Source organism: Erythrolamprus reginae, chromosome 11, assembly GCF_031021105.1.
Source record: "Erythrolamprus reginae isolate rEryReg1 chromosome 11, rEryReg1.hap1, whole genome shotgun sequence".
NCBI lineage: Eukaryota > Metazoa > Chordata > Lepidosauria > Squamata > Dipsadidae > Erythrolamprus > Erythrolamprus reginae.
Window position 1 is genome coordinate 8,912,092 of NC_091960.1, and position 24,268 is coordinate 8,936,359.

The window sequence follows — 24,268 nt, forward strand, 5'->3', positions numbered from 1 at the left end:
GCTAGCAACTATTCAGACTGGAGTTCACTGCTCATGTTAGCCTGCTTTGTTCATATTTAGCCTGCAGCATAGTTAAATATGCTTTGTCTTACAAACATAAGATTGCTTTGAACAAGTTCTCCATGTGCTTTATTTAAGTTATACACAGAACAGTAATAGTTCTTTTATGCATCAAGAAGAGGAAAAAAATAGCATGAAAATAAAAGTGGGTTTTTTTATTTGTTCATTTAATTTGGGACTATATTGGCCATTTTCATTCATACCAGCTATGTAAACAATATATCAAGCCTTGCTAGTAAACAGATGTTCCAAGAAAGGTATTCATGTCTTTTGTTAAACGTTTGATACTAAACAATAATTTCACACATTTTATTCCAGCTTGGTGGCAGTCTTCTGAATGCAGTAAGTTTTACTTTTTTTTTCTCAAGGATATTATCTAAAAGGAAAGGTTATTTCTTTGAATGACAGAGTTGGGATTTTAGCTCATAACCATGGTGGTGCAGAGGTTAGACTTCTTGCTGCCTGCAATTTGGCAATTCAAATCTCACTAGGCTCAAGGTGGCTCAGTTTTCCATCCTTCTGAAGTGGGTAACAGGAGGAATCAAATTGTTGGGTGAAATATGCTGGCCAGGGGTGGTTTGCTCCCATTTCGCCTTGGTTCAGGCAAACTGGTAGCATAAAATAGAATAGAATAGAATAGAATAGAATGGCAACAGTGTATAAAGTATTTATATAGAAAGTTTAGAATTTAATCTCAATGTTGATATAACAATGTTTTCGCTTTTAAATGACATGGAATATCTGTACAAAATAATTAAGAAGTTAAGCACAATGATTATACAACTATGAGTATGTTTTGAAACAGTGATGTAAAACAAGATATATTTGCTCATCCTTTTTAACCTTTGTAATATAATAAAAACTATTTAAAAAAAAGAATAGAATAGAACAGAATAGAACAGAACAGAACAGAATAGAATAGAATTTTATTGACCAAGTGTGATTGGACACACAAGGAATTTGTCTTGGTGCATATGCTCTCAGCGTACATAAAATAAAATATACATTTGTCAAGAATCATGTGGTACAACACTTAATGATTGTCATGGGGGTAGTGGTGGCAGGAGGCTTTGCCCACCCATCCGAATGCTTCTGCACATGCGCAGAAAGTTCGGCGCGTGCCCAGAAGAGTCACGGCTGCACACATACACACACATGAGTAAAACAGTGGCAAACAAAATTGCATCCCATCTCTCATGCTGACTCTGCAAATTGCTTAGAGATGGCTCTAAAGCACTGTGAAATCTAAGTGCTATTGATATTGGTATACCGTAACATCAAACTACTAAATTCCTGTTTCATAGTTTCAAACAATCTATTGTACCATCCAGAAACAAAAAAAAATGACTTTGCAATATATGTTAAATTTCTCCATCCTGCCCATAAAAACTACCAGGGATAAACCTAAACAACTTTTGCATTTTCAACAAGTTCAGCAATTCAATCTTTAATAAACCTGCCTAAAATTGTGTGATTGCAGCCAATACTGTTTACAAGTTCTGAACCTCTTTCCTCTTAAAAATTCTGCAACCTTCTGGCTGTCCCACAGAAAACTTAATATTTCTAATACGACACCCTGAAAGAGAATTTTGAACAGAGGTCCAGTTCCCCCAGCAGATCCTCATTGAGTGTTGACTGATGATATAAAGAGTTGCTTTTATATGAAAGTTCTGTGGAAATATATCAGCATACAAGTCCCCTTTCAAAGTCTGAATTTTGCTCTTGCTTCCCATAGTGGATGGCATGGAGGTCAAAATTGCAAATAGGTTATGTTCACATCACATGCTCTTTCACGTTCATGCATGTTTGAACCTGCTTTGCCTTACACACATTAGATTACTTTTATGAAGTTATCTATACCCTTAATAAAAAGCAGAGCAGTTATGGTCTTTTATACATCAGAAAAGGAAAAAACAGTATGGAAATAAAAGTAGGCGGGGTTTTTTTCATTTGTCCATACATTTAATTTAGGGATTATATTGACAATTTTTATTTATACCTGCTGGGTAAACAATGTATCAAGCCTTGCTAGTAGACATCCAGAAAATGTTGCATGAATTTTGTTCAACTTTTCAAACTAAAATAATGATTTCCCAATTTTAATTCCAGGTTACTGGAAAGGTACGTGTTACTATTAATTTTGCAAGGATATTGTGTAAAAAGGGAAGGTCATTTCTTTTATGTTGTGTGTTTAAATTAATAAACACATTTACGTATTTTAGACATTCAAACAATCTACTGTACCATCCATAAACAAAAAACTGGTTTTGGAAACATGTTAAATTTTTTCCCCTCTCACCCAAAAAAATACCAAAGATGAACCTAGCCAAGCTTTGTATTTTCAACAACTGTAACAATTCAAACTTTAACAGACCTGCCTAAAAAAATATTTATTTGTTTGTTTGTTTGTTTGTTTATTTATTTTGTCCAATGCACAATAATACACAATGAAGGCTATAAAGGTTATACTCGAGTAAAATATATTAGAGAACAAATAGAAGTGAAAATTTAGGAAGATAATATATCAATTAGAGAATAGAAGGATATTATGAGAGTAATATAAGAATAGAATAGACGAATAGTAGCTACGATATATGAGACATAGGTGAGACAATAGGACAGGGGACGGGAGGCTATATCTTCTGCAGGGCTCTGGTGCTTAAAAATTTATCTTTTAATCTATTTATTAATTTTATTTATTTATTTTGTCTAATATACAATGAGGGGTTTAGTGGATATATATCTATATACACATAGTAAAATACATGATGAAGGTTATAGAGGAGATACTCATAGTAAAATATATCTAAGAAATAATAGAAAAGAAGGTATAGTAATAGAACATATCAATGAAAGAATAGAAGAAGAGATATAGGAATAGAAGAAAGGAATGGGAGATATAGGAGAGCAATAGGACAGGGGACAGAAGGCACTCTAGTGCACTTGTACTCGCTCCTTACTGACCTCTTAGGAATCTGGATAGGTCAACCATAGATAATCTAAGGGTAAAGTGTTGGGGGTTTGGGGATGACACTATGGAGTCCAGTAATGAGTTCCATGCTTCGACAACTCGGTTACTCAAGTCATATTTTTTACAGTCAAGTTTGGAGCGGCTAATATTAAGTTTAAATCTGTTATGTGCTCTTGTGTTGTTGTGGTTGAAGGTGAAGTAGTCGCCAACAGGCAGGACGTTGCAGCATATGATCTTGTGATTGCATATCATGTGTTATAGCAGCCAAGACTGTTCTCTCTACAAGTTCTGAACCTCTTTCCACCTAAAAATTCTGCAAACTTCTGCCTGTCCGACAGAAAAAAATAATATTTCTAATAGGGCATCCTGAAAGGGAAAATTTTGAACAGGCAGTTCAAGTTTCCCCAGCAAATCCTCATTAAGCGTTGACTGTTGATATAAAGAGTCACTTTTAAATGAAAGTTCTGTAGAAATATATCAACATACCAGCCCCCTTTTCAAAGTCTGCATTTTGCTCTTGCTTCCCATAATGATTGGCATGGAGGTCAAAATTGCAAATAGGTTGTGTTCACTGCACATGCTCTTTCATGTTTATTCCACAGCATGTTTGAACATGCTTTGCCTTACACATATTAGATTACTTTTATGAAAATCTCTGTATTCTTAATAAAAGCAGAGCAGTTATGGTTTGCTATACATTAGAAAAAGAAAAAAACAATATAGAAATAAAAGTTGGTGGATTTTTTCCCCATGTATTCCTACATATAATTTAGGGACTAAATTGGTCATTTTTAAAAATGCCTGCTGTATAAGCAATGTATCAAGCCTTGCTAATAGATATCCAGAAAATATTTCATGAATTTTGCTGAACTTTTAAAAGCAAACAATAATTTCTCACTTTTCATTCCAGCTCGGGGAAGTCGTAAAACATGTAAGTGTTAATAGTAATTTTGCAAGGATTTTGTGTAAAATGGAAGGTCATTTGTTTTATGTTGTGTGTTTAAACTAACCAATGCAATAACTTATTTTATAAATTCAATCTACTATACCATCCATAAACAAAAAACTGGTTTTGCAAACATGTTAAATTTTTCCCATCCCATCTAGAAAACATCCAAAGCTTTGTATTTTCAACAAGTGCAACAATTCAAAATTTAACAATTGCAGCCAGGTCTGTTGACTTTACAAATCTGATCCTCTTTCCACCTAAAAACCTGCAACCTTTTGGATGTAGGACACCATAGATGTTTCCAAAAGATGAATTATTAGAGTGGAACTAGTGATTATTTTTTACATGGCATTGGCTTTTCCTTAAATGCAATGATCAAGGAAGGCAGGATCAGGAAAGATGTTGATTTTTTTCCCAATCCTACCTAATATAAACCTTCCAAATATAAACCTAACCAAGCTTTGTATTTTCAACAAGTGTAACAATTCAAACTTTAACAGACCTGCCTAATAATGTGTGACTGCTCTACAAGTTCTGAACCTCTTTCCACCTACAAATTCTGCAACCTTCTGGCTGTCCGACAGAAAACAAAATATTTCTAATAGGGCATCCTGAAAGGGAAAATTGTTTTCAATTTTGAGCGGACAGTTCAAGTTTCCCCAGCAAATCTTCATTGAGTGTTGACTGTTGGTCTAAACCAGGGGTCTCCAACCGCCGGTCCGCGGACCGGGACCGGGCCGTTGGGGGTTTTCAGCCGGTCCGCGGCGCCAGGGCCCCCTCGGCCTTTCCGCGCTGCCCACCGCCCGCCCGATTTGCCCCCTCTGCTCCTCTGCCACCTCCTGCCTTTCACCGCAGCTCCTCCCGCACCCGGAACGCACGCCCTGCCCGCCTCACATTTGCCGAGAGGACTTTCGCCCCGGGCTCTCAGCAAGGGGGCTGCATGAGAGGCGGGGCCGGCGGAAGGTGATATTCAATGTCGGGGGCGCATGGGCGGTTTTGCGCGCGCTCCCTATCTCCCTGCTAGCCCACTCGGAATACTGTATTCAAAATAAGAAAAGCCTTCGCCGGCAAAGGCTTTTCTTATTTTGAATACGTATTCCGAGTGGGCTAGCAGGGAGATAGGGAGCGCGCGCAAAACCGCCCATGCGCCCCCGACATTGAATATCACCTTCCGCCGGCCCCGCCTCTCATGCAAACCCCCTTGCTGAGAGCCCGGGGCGAAAGTCCTCTCGGCAAATGTGAGGCGGGCAGGGCGTGCGCGCGTCACCGCTGAGAAGAACGGAGAGAGAACGAGAGTGAGTGAAAGCAACAGACAGCAAGATAGAGAGAAAGTGAGAAAGAGAGAGTGAGAGAAAGGGGGGGAGAGAAAGAGATAGCAAGAGAGAGAGAACAAGAGAGAGAAAGAGCGTGAGAAACAAAACAAGAGAGAAAGAGTGAGAGAGAGAGAAAGCAAAAGAGACAGAAAGAAAACAAGAGAGAGAAAGTGAGAAGAAGAGAGAGAAAGAGAGGGAGAGAGAGAGAAAGAGAGAGGGGGGAGAGAGAGAAAGAGAGGGAGAAAGAGAGGGAAAGGGGGGAGAGATAGCAAGAGAGGGAGAGAGAAAGAGGAGATAAAGGAAGAGGAGAGAGAGAAAGGAAGAGAAAGAAAGAAAGAGGGATAGAAAGAGAGAGAGAGTGAGAGATGCTCAGTGAGCCTTTCTTTGAAGTTGCCTTTCTTTCTTTCTTTCTTTCTTTCTTTCTCTTTCTTTCTTTCTTGCTCTTTTTCTTTCTCTCTTTTACCTTTCCTTCCTCTATTTCTTTTCTTTCTCCTTCCTACCTTCTTCCCTCCCTCCCTCCAGTCCTTCCTCTCTTACTCTCCCCTTTCATAAGTTTCCTTGCTTCCTTCCTCTGTTCCTGTCCCTTCCCTCTTTCCTTCTTTCTTCCTTCCTTCCTTCCTTTCCTCCCTTCCTTTCCTCCCTCCATTTCTTGCTTTCCTTTTCCTTCCTCCCTTCTTTCCTCCCTCATTCCCTTCTTTCACTCCTTCCTCTCTTACTCTCCCCTTTCACACCTTTCTTTGCTTCTTTGCACCCTTCTTCTGTTCCTGTACCTTCCCTCTTTCCTTCCTTCCTTCCCACCCTCCGTCCATTCATTCACCCATTCCTCTCTTGATCGCCCCTTTTACGGCGCCGCTGACAGCTAGCTCCCCCCCCCCCACCGGGCCATGGAAAACTGGTCTAGCTGAAAGCCGGTCCCTGGTGCAAAAAAGGTTGGGGACCTCTGGTCTAAACAGACACTTTTAAATGAAAGCTCTGTAGAAATATATCAACATACCAGTCCTGTTACAAAGTCTGAATTTTGCCCTTGTTTCCGATAACGATTGGCATGGAGGTCAAAATTGCAAATAGGTTGTGTTCACTGCACATGCTCTTTCATGTTTACTCTACAGCATGTCTCTGAGTGCTAGTGGAATCCAGCGCAATTCTGCTACTGCACATGGGCAGGTAGCAAAATCATGTGCGAACACGCAGGTGCATCTGTGGACTCCATTAGCACTCAGAGCCACGGGGACGAGCACATGTCACTGTTCTACCTTACCAGCCCACCTCTGCTTACACATTAGATTACTTTTATGAAGATCTCTATATCCTTAATAAAAGCAGTGCGGTTATGGTTTGCTATACATTAGAAAGGGAAAAACCGTATAGAAATAAATGTAGGTGGATTTTTTTCATTTGTTCCTACATTTAATTTAGAGACTGAATTGGCCATTTTTATTTATGCCTGCTGTATAAATAATGTATCAAGCCTCGCTAGTAGACATCCAGAAAATATTTCATGAATTTTGCTGAACTTTTAAAACCAAACAATAATTTCTCACTTTTCATTCCAGCTCGGTGAAGCCGTAAATAATGTAAGTGTTACTATTAATTTTGCAAGGATTTTGTGTAAAATGGAAGGTCATTTATTTTATGTTGTGTGTTTAAACTAACTAATGCAATAACCTATTTTATAAATTCAATCTACTATACCATCCATAAACAAAAACCTGGTTTTGCAAACATGTTAATTTTTTTCCAATCCTACCTAAAAAAAACCCATCCAAATATAAACCTAACCAAGCTTTGTATTTTCAACAAGTGTAACAATTCAAACTTTAACAGACCTGCCTAAAAATGTGTGATTGCAGCCAAGACTGTTCACTCTACAAGTTCTGAACCTCTTTCCACCTACAAATTCTGCAACCTTCTGGCTGTCCGACAGAAAACATAATATTTCTAATAGGGCATCCTGAAAGGGAAAATTGTTTTCAACTTTGAGCAGACAGTTTCCCCAGCAAATCCTCATTGAGCGTTAACTGTTGGTATAAAGAGTCACTTTTAAATGAAAGCTTTGTAGAAATATATCAACATACCAGTCCCCTTTCAAAGTCTGAATTTTGCCCTTGCTTCCCATAACGATTGGCATGGAGGTCAAAATTGCAAATAGGTTGTGTTCACTGCACATGCGCTTTCATGTTTAACTTTTAAAAGCAAACAATAATTTCTCACTTTTCATTCCAGGTCGGTGGAAACGTAAGTGTTACTATTAATTTTGCAAGGATTTTTTGTAAACGGGAAAGTCATTTATTTTATGTTGTGTGTTTAAACTAATCAATGCATAAAGATATTTTATAAATCCAATCTACTATACCATCCATAAACAAAAACATGGTTTTGCAAACATGTTAATTTATTTCCAATTTTACCTAAAAACACCCTTCCAAATATAAACCTAACCAAGCTTTGTATTTTCAACAAGAGTAACAATTCAAACTTTAACAGACCTGCCTAAAAATGTATGACTGCAGCCAAGACTGTTCACTCTACAAGTTATTTATTTTATTTTATTTATTTTATTGATTCATTTGTCCAATACACAACTACATAGGAAGGAAATAGGCATGTGATAATATAAAACAGGTGAAAGTGGGCTTAGAGGAGAGGATATATGACAGGAAGAGAATATATAAGATAGGTGAAAGAAAGGAAAGACAATTGGACAGAGGACGAAAGGCACACCAGTTCTGAACTTCTTTCCACCTACAAATTCTGCAACCTTCTTGCTGTCTGACAGAAAACGTAATATTTCTAATAGGGCATCCTGAAAGATAAAATTGTTTTCAATTTTGAGCAGACAGTTCAGGTTTCCCCAGCAAATCCTCATTGAGTGTTGGGTGTTGGTATAAAGAGTCATTTTTAAATGAAAGCTCTGTAAAAATATATCAACATACCAGTCCCCTTTCAAAGTCTGAATTTTGCCCTTGCTTCCCATAACGATTGGCATAGAGGTCAAAATTGCAAATAGGTTGTGTTCACTGCACATGCTCTTTCATGTTTACTCTACAGCATGTCTCTGAGTGCTAGTGGAGTCCAGCGCAATTCTGCTACTGCACATGGGCAGGTAGCAAAATCATGTGCGAACACGCAGGTGCATCTGTGGACTCCATTAGCACTCAGAGCCACGGGGACGAGCACATGTCACTGTTCTACCTTACCAGCCCACCTCTGCTTACACATTAGATTACTTTTACGAAGATCTCTATATCCTTAATAAAAGCAGTGCGGTTATGGTTTGCTATACATTAGAAAGGGAAAAACCGTATAGAAATAAATGTAGATGGATTTTTTTCATTTGTTCCTACATTTAATTTAGGGACTGAATTGGCCATTTTTATTTATGCCTGCTGTATAAACAATGTATCAAGCCTTGCTAGTAGACATCCAGAAAATATTTCATGAATTTTGCTGAACTTTTAAAACCAAACAATAATTTCTCACTTTTCATTCCAGCTCGGTGAAGCCGTAAATAATGTAAGTGTTACTATTAATTTTGCAAGGATTTTGTGTAAAATGGAAGGTCATTTATTTTATGTTGTGTGTTTAAACTAACTAATGCAATAACCTATTTTATAAATTCAATCTACTATACCATCCATAAACAAAAACCTGGTTTTGCAAACAAGTTAATTTTTTTCCAATCCTACCTAAAAAAAACCCATCCAAATATAAACCTAACCAAGCTTTGTATTTTCAACAAGTGTAACAATTCAAACTTTAACAGACCTGCCTAAAAATGTGTGATTGCAGCCAAGACTGTTCACTCTACAAGTTCTGAACCTCTTTCCACCTACAAATTCTGCAACCTTCTGGCTGTCCGACAGAAAACATAATATTTCTAATAGGGCATCCTGAAAGGGAAAATTGTTTTCAACTTTGAGCAGACAGTTTCCCCAGCAAATCCTCATTGAGCGTTAACTGTTGGTATAAAGAGTCACTTTTAAATGAAAGCTTTGTAGAAATATATCAACATACCAGTCCCCTTTCAAAGTCTGAATTTTGCCCTTGCTTCCCATAACGATTGGCATGGAGGTCAAAATTGCAAATAGGTTGTGTTCACTGCACATGCGCTTTCATGTTTAACTTTTAAAAGCAAACAATAATTTCTCACTTTTCATTCCAGGTCGGTGGAAACGTAAGTGTTACTATTAATTTTGCAAGGATTTTTTGTAAACGGGAAAGTCATTTATTTTATGTTGTGTGTTTAAACTAATCAATGCATAAAGATATTTTATAAATCCAATCTACTATACCATCCATAAACAAAAACATGGTTTTGCAAACATGTTAATTTATTTCCAATTTTACCTAAAAAAACCCTTCCAAATATAAACCTAACCAAGCTTTCTATTTTCAACAAGAGTAACAATTCAAACTTTAACAGACCTGCTTAAAAATGTATGACTGCAGCCAAGACTGTTCACTCTACAAGTTATTTATTTTGTTTTATTTATTTTATTGATTCATTTGTCCAATACACAAGTACATAGGAAGGAAATAGGCATGTGATAATATAAAACAGGTGAAAGTGGGCTTAGAGGAGAGGATATATGACAGGAAGAGAATATATAAGATAGGTGAAAGAAAGGAAAGACAATTGGACAGAGGACGAAAGGCACACCAGTTCTGAACTTCTTTCCACCTACAAATTCTGCAACCTTCTGGCTGTCTGACAGAAAACGTAATGTTTCTAATAGGGCATCCTGAAAGATAAAATTGTTTTCAATTTTGAGCAGACAGTTCAGGTTTCCCCAGCAAATCCTCATTGAGTGTTGGGTGTTGGTATAAAGAGTCATTTTTAAATGAAAGCTCTGTAAAAATATATCAACATACCAGTCCCCTTTCAAAGTCTGAATTTTGCTCTTGCTTCCCATAACGATTGGCATAGAGGTCAAAATTGCAAATAGGTTGTGTTCACTGCACATGCTCTTTCATGTTTACTCTACAGCATGTCTCTGAGTGCTAGTGGAGTCCAGCGCAATTCTGCTACTGCACATGGGCAGGTAGCAAAATCGTGTGCGAACACGCAGGTGCATCTGTGGACTCCATTAGCACTCATAGCCACGGGGACGAGCACATGTCACTGTTCCACCTTACCAGCCCACCTCTGCTTACACATTAGATTACTTTTACGAAGATCTCTATATCCTTAATAAAAGCAGTGCGGTTATGGTTTGCTATACATTAGAAAGGGAAAAACCGTATAGAAATAAATGTAGGTGGATTTTTTTTCATTTGTTCCTACATTTAATTTAGGGACTGAATTGGCCATTTTTATTTATGCCTGCTGTATAAATAATGTATCAAGCCTTGCTAGTAGACATCCAGAAAATATTTCATGAATTTTGCTGAACTTTTAAAACCAAACAATAATTTCTCACTTTTCATTCCAGGTCGCTGCAGCCGTAAGTAATGTAAGTGTTACTATTAATTTTGCAAGGATTTTGTGTAAAAGGGAAAGCCATTTATTTTATGTTGTGTGTTTAAACTAATCAATGCATTAACATATTTTATAAACTCAATCTACTATACCATCCATAAACAAAAAACTGATTTTTCAAACATGTTAAATTTTTCCCATCCCACCTAGAAAACATCCAAAGCTTTGTATTTTCAACAAGTGCAACAATTCAAAATTTAACAATTGCAGCCAGGTCTGTTGACTTTACAAATCTGATCCTCTTTCCACCTAAAAACCTGCCACCTTTTGGATGTAGGACACCATAGGTGTTTGCAAAAGATGAATTATTAGAGTGGAACTAGTGATTATTTTTTACATGGCGTTGGCTTTTCCTTAAATGCAAGGATCAAGGAAGGCAGGATCAGGAAAGATGGGAGCAGTATGGAATTTGTTGAGCTAACTGGTTTGTTTCTGGAGGGAATACTTTCTCCTAGAGTGAAAGAATAGGAGAAAGTATTGGAAACATGAGAAGGGTTCACTGTCATCCTTTACCTTGTTCCAACATCACACTCAGATGGCTGAGTGATGGAAACACACCATTGGGAAAGGGACCCCTTGAGCTGAGTAGAATTATGACCTGGCAATGATTGAGTATGGTGGCAGAATTAAAAAAAAACCTATGCAAGGAAAGAGAATATAATGCCCAAGCTTTGATTACTGTTGATTACTAGTAACTATTCAGTAATCTGTTTATTGAACAACCTATTCAGCAGTAGGCTCTTTTAATAATCGAGTAGAAAACTTCAGTAACTTCAGTAACCTATTAACTATCCAGGAACCTACTAGGTGGAAAATAACTGTTATTTTATTCTACTTTAGGGACTCGGCCTCAAATTGTAGTAGGTGAGTATTTCTAATTATCCAGGTATTATTATTTTTTTCTTCACCATGAAATAAAAGCAATACAAAACTACAAACACTACAGCAATGCTTATAATCAAAGATATATAAACATTTCTACTTATCAATTAACTAACTAAAAACTGAATATGAATAGTCCTCTTTTCAAAGAACCTTGGCTTGGCTAACAACTATATCAGGGTAGTATTCACTACACATGCTAAACATGGTTCCCAAAAGAAGGCGTAATTTGGATTCCTTCATTATAGTGAATCATAAATAGTTCATGTATTTTGAGTTCCCCTAAAATATCTAACCATAAAGATATTCTAGGTGACAAGTGAATCAATTTATTCTGTACAAATGCAACCTCTACTTCTTGAATTTAACCTTCTTAAACATCTGTTGTTTAAGAATGTTGCTGTCTCTTCCTCACCCACCTATTCCTTTAATGAGGGCATGCTATGTTATGCCTATTATCTCCACAAATGATAGATACGTGGGATTTTAATTCTGGGGGCTTGGCATGACATTTTCCCCAAAATGTCATATATCATGGTTGTATTCAAGTAGGCTCAGGAAATTCTGGGGTTTGTGGTTTGTCAGTTCAGATACTAACATGTCTTCATTCAGCAAAAGTCTAATATGTCTGTTCTGTCTGGGTCACTCCAGAAGCTATGACCAACCCAAAAAGATAAGCCAGACACACCGGTTGAATCCAAACACAGTTTTATAATGGTACAGAGAAAAGAAGCCAACAGAAAATGTCCTTACAGATCAGGGAAACACTGGAATTCCAAATAGATACACGAAGGCAATTGTTCATACAGAAACACAGGATCCTTGATGTCAGACGAGGCTGTTGAGCTAACAGACACACACACCTCCCACCAGTCTTCAAGGCTGCTGGGCCATGAGCCAGGAACAAAAACGCTGAGAGAAAATGCAGATAACACCAACTCCCCTTTGATAACACTCCACGCTGCCGGAATGGTTCTCATGCCTTATAAACCCTTCCCTGCTAATGAGGACCACACCCAACCCCCTGGTGTTCCTCATTCAACGCTGATAATATCTACGCAGTTGATTTCTCCTTTGAGCTATGCATCTCTGCCGCATACTAATGATAGCTTGTGCGTCATCATCCAGGGAATCACAGCTACTTGCTTGAGATAGCCCTTCCCGAGGGCTCCCAGGCCTTGCATCATCCTCACTTTCGTGACTGCTGTCTGCACTGTCTGACTGCAAAGAACTCTCCTCTCCGCTATCAGCCTCCCACGGGCATGGAGCCAGCAGAGACGCAGCTGGTCTTTGATCTGGCTCAGGCTGAACCACAACAATGTCCAAATACCATTATGGAGTATACGAAATCCTGTGGCTTAGTAGAGCAATATCCTTGTAGAAGGCATCCAAATAGAAAGTTAAATTCTATTTGAAAAACTTTGATAACTTGTCTTGTCTTTGTTCCCAAGAATCTGCATTCAGAATAGGAATGAACACAATGATGGGCAGCTTTTGCCGGTTTCAATATATTCAGTCCAATTTCTACAATAGTTTGGAAGTTTATTTGCTTTATAAAAAAGGAAGATATATTTACATTTATTTCTGTTTAAACAGTTCCGTTAGTCAATTACTTTTGATGAGGTTGCCTTTACATGCATTCTTAGAATACACATTAAATTCCATGTATACCATGTGCACCATGCATGCAGTTTTTGAACCAATGATTTCTTTGCACTTTCTAGAGAATGTTCTGACCACAGAACAAGCATGACTTTATAATTGTAGCATGGTTCCCTGCATTCTTTAAAACAAGAGGCATATTATGATTTCAATGCTTAACATCTTTATATTACTTCTAAATAAAAGGACTGGGGTGGGGAGGAGAGCCATTATATCTATTTGCACTTCCTACAATGAAATCGTTATCACTTCCCTAAAAACCATTAAACAAAGCTGTGATATCTGGATCTGCAGAAAGCTAACGTATTTCTACAAATTAAGACTGGAAATATTGATCATTGTTTGTCGTTTTGCTTGTTTGTTTAGCAGATCGGATACACCCAGACGGATGAACCAGGTTTCCAAGGACTGCCAGCTCATCGCTTCTTACCCTGCCACCCCAACCTTAATTAAGAATGAAGTTCACAAATCTCTGTAGTATAATTTAGATATAAATTTTGAAAGTTTGATTTTCCTACCTTTGTAACAGAAGGCAGTGGGCAGTGAGAATTGCCCTTTGCTATTCTGGAGGATGTCAGAAGCTATGCTAAAATAAAATTTTAAAAATGCATTTGCACCAAAATCGTTTCCTTGTTTTGCTTCGCTTTTTAAAAAACAAAAATAATGTTCTGGTTAAAAAGTCAATGAAGCAGTGGAAGTGATGTGCCGGTGCCTGGAGGCTGTTGGGGTCTGGATGGGTGTCAGCAGACTCAAACTCAACCCTGATAAGACGGAGTGGCTGTGAGTTCTGCCTCCCAAGGACAATTCCATCTGTCCATCCATCAACCTGGGGGGGGGAATTATTGACCCCCCTCGGAGAGGGTCCGCAACTTGGGCGTCCTCCTCGATCCACAGCTCACATTAGAGAAACATCTTTCAGCTGTGGTGAGGGGGGCGTTTGCCCAGGTTCGCCTGGTGCACCAGTTGCAGCCCTATTTGGACCTGGAGTCACTGTTCACAGTCACTCATGCCCTCATCACCTTGAGGCTCGACTACTGTAATGCTCTCTACATGGGGCTACCCTTGAAAAGTGTTCGGAAACTTCAGATCGTGCAGAATGCAGCTGCGAGAGCAGTCATGGGCTTCCCAAGGTATGCCCATGTAACACCAACACTCCGCAGTCTGCATTGGTTGCCGATCAATTTCCGGTCACAGTTCAAAGTGTTGGTCATCACCTATAAAGCCCTTCATGGCACCGGACCAGGGTATCTACGAGACCGCCTTCTGCCGCACAAATCCCAGCGACCGGTTAGGTCCCACAGAGTGGGCCTTCTCCGGGTCCCGTCAACTAAACAATGTCGTTTGGCAGGGCCCAGGGGAAGAGCCTTCTCTGTGGCGGCCCCGACCCTCTGGAACCAACTCCCCCCGGAGATTAGAATTGCCCCCACCCTCCTCGCCTTTCGCAAGCTCCTAAAAACCCACCTCTGCCATCAGGCATGGGGGAATTGAGATATTCTTTCCCCCTAAGCCTTTACAATTTTTGCATGGTATGATTGTTTGTATGTATGTTTGGTTTTAGAATTAAGGGGGGGGGTTAGCTGTTTTGTATTGGATTTACATGCTGTTTTTATTCTGTTGTTAGCCGCCCCGAGTCTGCGGAGAGGGGCGGCATACAAATCCAATAAAATGAAAAGAAAAATAATAACATGGAATGATGAGATGAAAATTCAGCCTAACTTGGCTTTGGGAAATGACATAACAGCTGGGCATTAAATAAATATTTGGACAGAGGATTTTTGGAAACCCCAGAGCAGAAGTTTAAAACAATTTAAAAAATACTGGAAATTACATGTCCACAAGAATCAAAGAGAGCAAGTAGGAAAACCCAATGAGACTGAACTAGAGAAGAGTTTCCTGAGCATGAAACAAGCTTCGGGTTCATTGACCCATGAAAGCTTCAATAAATAGTATTTTATTTATTTATTTATTTTGTCAAGCATGTATATGTTTACAGACAAAGTTTAAACATTAATATGCATATTCTTGAACCTTTGGAAAAAATTGTAATTAATGGCAAGCAACTATGACACTTTGGCCAGGGAAATTACATCCCAATTAAGTACAGCTTTATAAAACCTTAGGAAGACCCTACCTGAAATCTAGCATCCAGTTTTGGTCATCCATTACAACAAGATGTTGAGACTTTGCAAAAAGTGTAGAGCTGAGCAACTAGGATGATTAAAGGCCTGGAGATTAAAACATATGCCCACAAGATCATATGCTGCAATGTCCTACCGGTCAATGACTACTTCAGCTTCAACCGCAACAACACAAGAGCACGCAACAGATTCAAACTTAATACGAACCGCTCCAAACTTGACTGTAAAAAATATGATTTCAACAATCGAGTTATCGAAGCGTGGAACTCATTGCCGGACTCAATTGTGTCAACCCCTAACCAACAACATTTCTCCCTTAGACTCTCCACGATTGACCTCTCCAGGTTCCTAAGAGGCCAGTAAGGGGCGTACATAAGTGTACTGGTGTGCCTTTCGTCCCCTGTCCAATTGTCTTTCCTTTCTCTCACTTATATATATTTTCTTTCTTTCATATATCCTCTCCTCTAAGTTCACTTTTACCCTTATATATATTACTACATGTCTATTTTTCTTCCTATGTATCTGTGTATTGGACAAATGAATAAAATAAAATAAATATATAAATAAAATATGAAGAACAGTTGCAGGACCTGGGTATAGCTAGTCTAGCGACATGATAGTAGTATTCCAACATTTGACAGGGTGCCACAAAGCACAGTGGGTCAACTTATTTTCCAAAGCACTAGAAGGCAAGATAAGAAACAATGGATGAAAACTAATCAAGGGTAGAAGGAACCTGGAATTAAGGAGAAACTTCCTAACACTGAGAACAATTAACCAGTGGAGCAACTTTCCTTCCAAAGTTGTAAATGCTCCAACACTGGAAGTATTTAAGAAGAAACTGGACAGCCATGTCTGAAATTATGTAGAGGTTGGAGAAGAAGACATCCAAAGTCCCTTCTAACTCTTTTCTGGAAGAAAGCTGAGAACAGGAAGGAAAGGTTATGACCTATAAAGCCCTTCATGGTATCGGACCAGAATACATCCGGGTCCGCCTTCTGCCGCACGAATCCGAGTGACCGGTTAGGTCCCACAGAGTCGGTCTTCTCCGGGTCCCGTCAACTAAACAATGTCGTCTGGCGGGACCCAGGGGAAGAGCCTTCTCTGTGGCGGCCCTGACCCTCTGGAACCAGCTCCCCCTGGAGATAAGAATTGCCCCCAGCCTCCTTGCCTTTCATAAGCTCCTTAAAACCCACCTCTGTCGTCAGGCTTGGGGGAACTAAACTACCCTAAACTACTATTGATGTACTCATATATATGGTAATGGTGGGAATTTTTTTTAAAAAAAATTACCAAAAAACCCCCTGTTTGTAAGGATTGGAAGAAGACCCAAATTCCTTTAACAATCTTAATAAATGAATGCTAAGTGATTGATTGCTCCTGAAATATTCTGTTTATTCATAAACAGCAAAAGCTGCACACGTTTTGCTGAATATTCACAGTTAGAAATTCTGCAGCGAAAATAATTTTCCCCAGATGAAGGGTATAGCTGTACAAAGCAGAGGGGATGCTTTTTAAAAACTCTTTTGTATTATTTGCCTTTATTTGAATAGCCCTTTCCTGCCCTTCAGATCGATTTTCCTAGGAAACCAAGACATACACATGTCACCTAGGTTTTCTTGAATAGAGGGTGCAAGAAAAAAATTTTTTTTTTCAAAATAAAACGCATTAATTTTTAAATTAAATCAATTTGCAAAGACAATAAAACAATAGTGCAATTATTGCTTCCCTGGTGGCAAAGAAAACACATTTTACAGGAGGACTGAAATGACCCCACCTTGACTATTGGATGACAAATAACTACGTAAATATTTGAATGCCAGTCATGCTCTGTTGCTTGGGCCAAATGAAAGGTTGCAGCCGTTGCAAAGCTTGTGACGTACAATCATTGGATTGTTATTCAGCATTTTGTAGGAATAAATTTAAGTGATTTTTTTAAAAAAAGGCTGGATTCTTGGCTTGTTTTTTTAATGCAGTAAGAAAGAAAAAGAACCTTTCTTTTGCTTAATTGTTTGATTTTCCTGCATGACAGAATTTTTAAGGATAATTTTTTTTAAAAAAATATTTTATTGGTTTTTGCACACACATAACGCAATACAAACAACGTACAACAGTGCTCTGTGCAAGTGTCCCATCACCCGACTAAACATACATTCCCCACCACCAATTGGGAGGGTTCAATTATTTACGAGTATATATTCTGTTATTTCTTCAGCTCTGGTTTGCATTTATTTAAGAATTTTTAAGGATAGAAGGGAAAGAGAAAGGAGGCAGGTAGACAGCTGGGAAGGGAGAGAGGGAAGGAGGGAGGGAGGAAGGGAGGAAGGAAGGAAGGAAGGAAGGAAGGAAGGAAGGAAGGAAAGTTCTTGATGTTATTCTTACTTGATCATAATCACAATCATATTAGAATGGCAACTACAATATGAATTCAACTACAGTGGTACCTCTACCTAAGAACGCTACTTACAAACTTTTCTAGATAAGAACCAGGTGTTCAAGATTTTTTTTGCCTCTTTTCAAGAACCATTTTCCACTTACAAACCCGAGCCTCTGAAACTGTAACCGGAAAAGGCAGGGAGAAGCCTCCATGGGGCGTCTCTAGGAATCTCCTGGGAGGAAACAGGGCTGGAAAAGGCGGGGAGAAGCCTCCGTGGGGCCTCTCTAGGAATCTCCTGGGAGGAAACAGGGCTGGAAAAGGCGGGGAGAAGCCTCTGTGGTGCCTCTCTAGGAATCTCCTGGGAGGAAACAGGGACGGAGAAGGTGAGGGGACACCTCCGTGGGGCCTCTCTAGGAATCTCCTGGGAGGAAATAGGGCCAGAAAAGGTGGGAAGAAGCCTCCGTGGGGCCTCTCTGGGAATCTCCTGGGAGGAAACAGGGCCTCCCTGTGGTTTCCCCAGTTGCATGGATTATTTGCTTTTACATTGATTCCTGTGGGAAAAATTGCTTCTTCTTACAAACTTTTCTATGCACACTCATGCATGTTGCAGCTGATCTAGGGCAACAGCTGGCATGCCAGCAGATAGGGCTCTGCGTGCCACCTGTGGCACCCATGCCATATGTTCGCCATCACTGGCTTAGGGAGTGGCTAATTAGCCCCAAGCCAACTCCTGAGGAGACCTCCTCATAAATAGCCATTCCTGCCTTTTGGCAGCTCTGCGTACTCGTGCATCCTTTTCTTCCTCGTCACTGCTGGAGGTCTGAAGGCCCCAGTTGAACCTCTACTTTTGGCACCGAGTCCTTGCCAGCCTCCCCACTGTCCAACTCAGGTGTCAGCTGAACAGGCTGCTGGCACATCACCTCATCGGCCTCATCTCAGACAGGATCCACTATCAGCTGCATGGGATGCGGGCGGGTCACCACGAATGTTCTTTTACCTGCATCATCTATTGTTCCAGCCTGGGCGCTTCAGTTGGGTTGAAGCGAGAAAATCTGGAGAACACCCAGCTGGATTAGCAACTTTATTTGTTAAAGGTTAAATTCAGCTGCTTTGAAACCATAGACAATGGAGTTTTTGTTTACACTAAGTTGTCCTCTCCTTTGGGGTGAACAATTGTTTTTCAGGTGATGATGATGTCAACGCGGCTTTTATCTCACAAGAGAATTGGATAGGTCCCCTTGACCATCCAAGCTGAGTAACATAAATATAGAATCTCAGGGGACTCACTTCCACTTTGGTGGATTCACGCCTGAAAGGTACCAAGAAGAAATGAAGATAAAACTCTCCATTCTAATTGCTCTCCTCCTCCTCCTGTTTTGTCCAAAGGAAAGCGTATCGGTAAGGGAGCTTCTGTTTTTAAAGAAACTATGTGGCATCGTTTCTGATTCTTTAACCTTTTAGTCCTCTTTATGGAAGCTTTCTTAGGTGAGGTAGGAGATGAAGTAGATCTAAGAAAAGGGGATTAGATGAAAAATCCATCAAGCAAGGGAATGTGAATGCACTCTCCAGCACAATGCTTATCACAGCATTGAGAAAAGTTGTGAATTGCCTAGAATTATAATATGGGAGCGGTGGCACTATGGATCCTGTAAATAAATAGGCTTTGTAAATACACTTGTGTGATGAAGTCATGAAGATTTATTTATTTATTTATTCATTCATTCATTCATTTATTAGATTTGTATGCCGCCCCTCTCCGTAGAACAGAATAAAACAGTTCATAACAAATCTAATAATTTACAATTTAAAATATTTTTAAAAAACCCATTATTAAACAGACATACGTACAAACATACCATACATAAATTGTATAGGCCCGGGGGAGATATCTCAGTTCCCCCATGCCTGACGGCAAAGGTGGGTTTTGAGGAGTTTACGAAAGGCAAGGAGGGTAGGGGCAGTTCTAATCTCCGGGGGGAGCTGGTTCCAGAGAGTCGGGGCCGCCACAGAGAAGGCTCTTCCCCTGGGGCCCGCCAACCGACATTGTTTAGTTGATGGGACCCGGAGAAGGCCCACTCTGTGGGACCTAATCGGTCACTGGGATTCGTGCAGCAGAAGGCGGTCTCGGAGATATTCTGGTCCGATGCCATGAAGGGCTTTATAGCTTTATACCACTTCCTTCCTCCTGAAGTAGTCCATGTAAGCATCTGGATTCTCTGCTCACAACTTTTCCTGCTATTGATCAGTACAATATGGCAATAGCACTTAGACTTATATAATAATAATTAATAATAATGATAATTTATTAGATTTGTATGCCGCCCCTCTCCGAAGACTCGGGGCGGCTCACAACATAGCAATAGTACAATCCATTACAAATCTAATCTTAAAATTTAAAAAGGCAATTAACAAACATAAATATGAAATAATCAATATCATAAAATCACAACTACGCACTCGTACACACTCAACCCAATTAATTATGCTACAGAGGTCAGAGAATCAATGAAGGGGGGAGGTAATCATCCCCACACCTGGCGATAGAAGTGAGTCTTCAGCATTTTACGGAAGTTTATATACTGCTCCGTAGTGTTTTACAACCTTCTCTAAGTAGTTTACAGAATTAGCATGATGTCCCCAACAATCTTTGCCCAGGTTCGCCTGGTGCACCAGTTGCGGCCCTATCTGGACTGGGACTCACTGCTCACAGTCACTCATGCCCTCATCACCTCAAGGTTCGACTACTGTAATGCTTTCTACATGGGGCTACCTTTGAAAAGTGCTCGGAAACTTCAGATCATGCAGAATGCAGCTGCGAGAGCAATCATGGGCTTCCCAAGGTATGCCCATGTTACACTCCGCAGTCTGCATTGGTTGCTGATCAATTTCCAGTCACAATTCAAAGTGTTGGTTATGACCTATAAAGCCCTTCATGGCATCGGACCAGAATATCTCCGAGACCGTCTTCTGCCGTCGACTAAACAATGTCATTTGGCGGGACCCAAGAGAAGAGCCTTCTCTGTGGCAGCCCCGACCCTCTGGAACCAGCTCCCCCCAGATATCAGAGTTGCCCCCACCCTCCTTGCCTTTCGCAAGCTCCTTAAAACCCACCTCTGTCGTCAGGCATGGGGGAATTGAAATTTTTTACCTTCCCCCGACGCTTATAGAATTTATACACGGTATGCTTGTTTATATGATTGGTCTCTTAAATTGGAGTTTTTTTAGATTGCTTTTTAATATTGGATTTGTTACGTTGTTTTCTTCATTGTTGTTAGCCACCCCGAGTCTTCAGAGAGGGGCAGCATACAAATCTAATAAATAAATAAATAAAAATCTTAGTTCTCATTTTACCAAGGTTGGAAGGATGGAAAGCTGAGTCAACCTTGAGCTGGTGAGAATCGAACTGCCAAAGTGCAGGTAGTTGTCAGTCAGCAGAAGTAGCCTGCAGTTCTGCATTCTAACCACTGCACCACCACAGCGCTGTGTATAATGTTATCTCAATAACTCTAAGAACCATCTTAGAACTATGAGCTGGGGTGGCGCGGCAGGTAGAATGCTGTACTGCAGGCCACTGAAGCTGACTGTAGATCTGTAGGTTAGCGGTTCAAATCTCATCACTGGCTCAAGGTTGACTCAGCCTTCCATCCTTCCGAGGTGGGTAAAACGAGGACCCGGATTGTGGGGGCAATATGCTGGCTCAGTTAAAAAGTGCTATTGCTAACATTTTATTTATTATTATTTTTATTAATCATTTTCTCATGTTGCGAATAGACTTTTCTCTTGTTATGCACTAATTATATTGTTATGGGGTTCCCCCCCCCCAAATCCCATAAAAATAATGAAGAGAACTCTCGTAAAAATAAATAAATAATGAAAAAATAATGAAGAGAACCCTCGTAATTATATGTTTAATGTTGGCATTTCTCTAGTTTCTGCCTTACTTGAGAATTGTTTAAATTATTTCATGGTATATGTGCTTACTTTATTTTGCTACCGGAATCGCATTCCTGACCGTTCCCGTAGGAGCCCATCGCTAGTAACATACGTGTAACATATTTTTGCTGATAATAAAAATGAAGGCAGACTAGAAAAGATTTATTTAGCTCTCATCAACTAGCCATACCCTTACCGGGTATGTGTGTATATGTGTGCGTGCATGCACATGTGTGATTGTGTGTGTGTGAATGTGCGCGTATGCGTAGGTATATGTATGTATATGTGTATGTATATGTATAATTTTTTTTCGGAAAAAAATTCCCATTTTTTCATCTGCGCATGCTCAGAAGCCAAGTTTCTGGCCCTGTGCATGCATTGCCACCTTGTTTTGGGCTTTAAAAAAAATGGATTTTTTTTGCCACTGTACATGAATGCATGTGTGGCCATGCACCATGTGAGGAAGTGAATTGGCAACAAGGTTAAGTTAGAATCCACCCCATTGTGCTGTGATGCCAAGATGGCCTTTTTGCCAGTCTTATTCTGCCCCTCTAATGATGTTCTGTTACTATTATTATTATTTATTATTATTATTATTTATTAGATTTATATGCCGCCACTCTCCGTAGACTAAATCCGTTAAATTCACATGAGAGTGTGGGACACCCCCTTAATCCCAGCCGATATCACTTCTTAAATCATATGAACAAAATATGAATTTTAACAAGATATGAACAACGTATGAATCATATCAACAAAATAAGGAATTTATTTCTTAACATTATTTCTCTTTTTAGGTCGTGCCTAGTAAATTGGTGAGTATTGCTATGAATTTTATATAAATCATTTTGCTGCTTGTAGACAGAAACCTAATGTTAGGTGAATCTACTTTATATTTCCCTGATGATTCAATTAAGTGGAGAGCAGTTAAGAAAGCAGGAATCAGTTTTTTAAAAGTTTCACTTTCTATGCCATGCGTTGCTACGGTATGTGTTTTTTGATGTTCTCTTCCATGTTTTGAAAATAAATTGTGCGCTTCCAACACAAAAAGCACGGTATTTTTTTACCCATGTCCTCGTCCTAGGTCTAGGACGAGGACATGGGTAAAAAAATTGCAAGAGCAGACATGTACCACTATAGAAAGTAACAACGACAATGGGGGGAAGAAAGGAATACCAAACACCTCCGAAGCATTGCCTCACAACTCCACCCCTCCCTTGGGGAGGGAAAAAGGCAACAGACACGAGTAAAAGCGGTGGATCTCCCTACAGCCAGCAGGATTAAGCCTCACAATTCCACCCCCTCCCTTGGGGAGGGAAAAAGGCAACAGACACGAGTAAAAGCGGTAGATCTCCCTACAGCCAGCAGGATTAAGCCTCACAATCCCACCCCCTCCCTTGGGGAGGGAAAAAGGCAACAAACACGAGCAAAAGCAGTAGATCTCCCTTCAGCCAGCAGGATTAAGCCCACAATTAGGCTTACCGCAGGGGGGAGGGAAGGGTGTGGCCCCGTGACGCGGGCAATGAGCAGACTGAGTAATGGTATAGGAGATATAGGAGAGTAATAGGACAGGGGACGGAAGGCACTCTAGTGCACTTGTACTCGCCCCTTACTGACCTCTTAGGAATCTGGATAGGTCAACCGTAGATAATCTAAGGGTAAAGTGTTGGGGGGCTTGGGGATGACACTATGGAGTCTGGTAATCAGTTCCACGCTTCGACAACTCGGTTACTGAACTCATATTTTTTACAGTCAAGTTTGGAGCGGTTAATATTAAGTTTGAATCTGTTGTGTGTTCTTGTGTTGTTGTGGTTGAAGCTGAAGTAGTCGCCGACAGGCAGGATGTTGCAGCATATGATCTTGTGGGCAATACTTAGATCTTGTTTAAGGCGTCTTAGTTCTAAGCTTTCTAGGCCCAGGATTGAAAGTCTAGTCTCGTAGGGTGTTCTGTTTCGAGTGGAGGAGTGAAGGGCTCTTCTGGTGAAATATCTTTGGACATTTTCAAGGGTGTTAATGTCTGAGATGCGATATGGGTTCCAAACAGATGAGCTATTGTATAACTTATCAGAAATGTCCATGCTGTGGACAAAAGGAGAAGGAAATGATCTCACATTACAGTAGTCCTTGACTTACAAACACAATTGAATCCAAGATTTCTGCTGTTAAGTAAAACATTTGTTAAGTAAATTTTGCCCCCGGTAAAGAGTTTCCGCGCTTCGGTTTTTAAGTGAACTACTGCAGTTGCTAAGTAAATCTGGCTTCCCCCGTTGATTTTGCTTGTCAGAAAGATGTAAAATGGGATCCACGTGACCCCAGGACATAGTAAATGTCATAAATATGAATCGGTTACTAAACATCTGAATTTTGATCACATGATCATGAGGATGCGAGAAAAGTTGCAACTGTAAAAAAGGATGATAAGCCCTTCCCCCCCCCAGTGTTGTTATAACTTTGAACCATCACTAAATAGACTGTTAGAAGTGGAGGACCACCTGTAACAACAT

The 24,268-nt window shown here is 39.8% G+C and overlaps 1 long non-coding RNA gene across 2 annotated transcripts; it reads left to right on the top strand.

Moving 5' to 3' along the window:
- The first annotated feature begins 10,725 nt into the window (after positions 1 to 10,725).
- Positions 10,726 to 13,896, top strand: LOC139174290 (uncharacterized). Of its 2 annotated transcripts, none has more exons than XR_011560340.1 (3): positions 10,726 to 10,746; positions 11,613 to 11,636; positions 13,683 to 13,896. It is a non-coding gene; the product is annotated as an uncharacterized lncRNA (long non-coding RNA). The 2 variants fall into 2 exon arrangements; XR_011560339.1 differs by having other exon boundaries at positions 13,686 to 13,896.
- Positions 13,897 to 24,268: the final 10,372 nt, after the last annotated feature.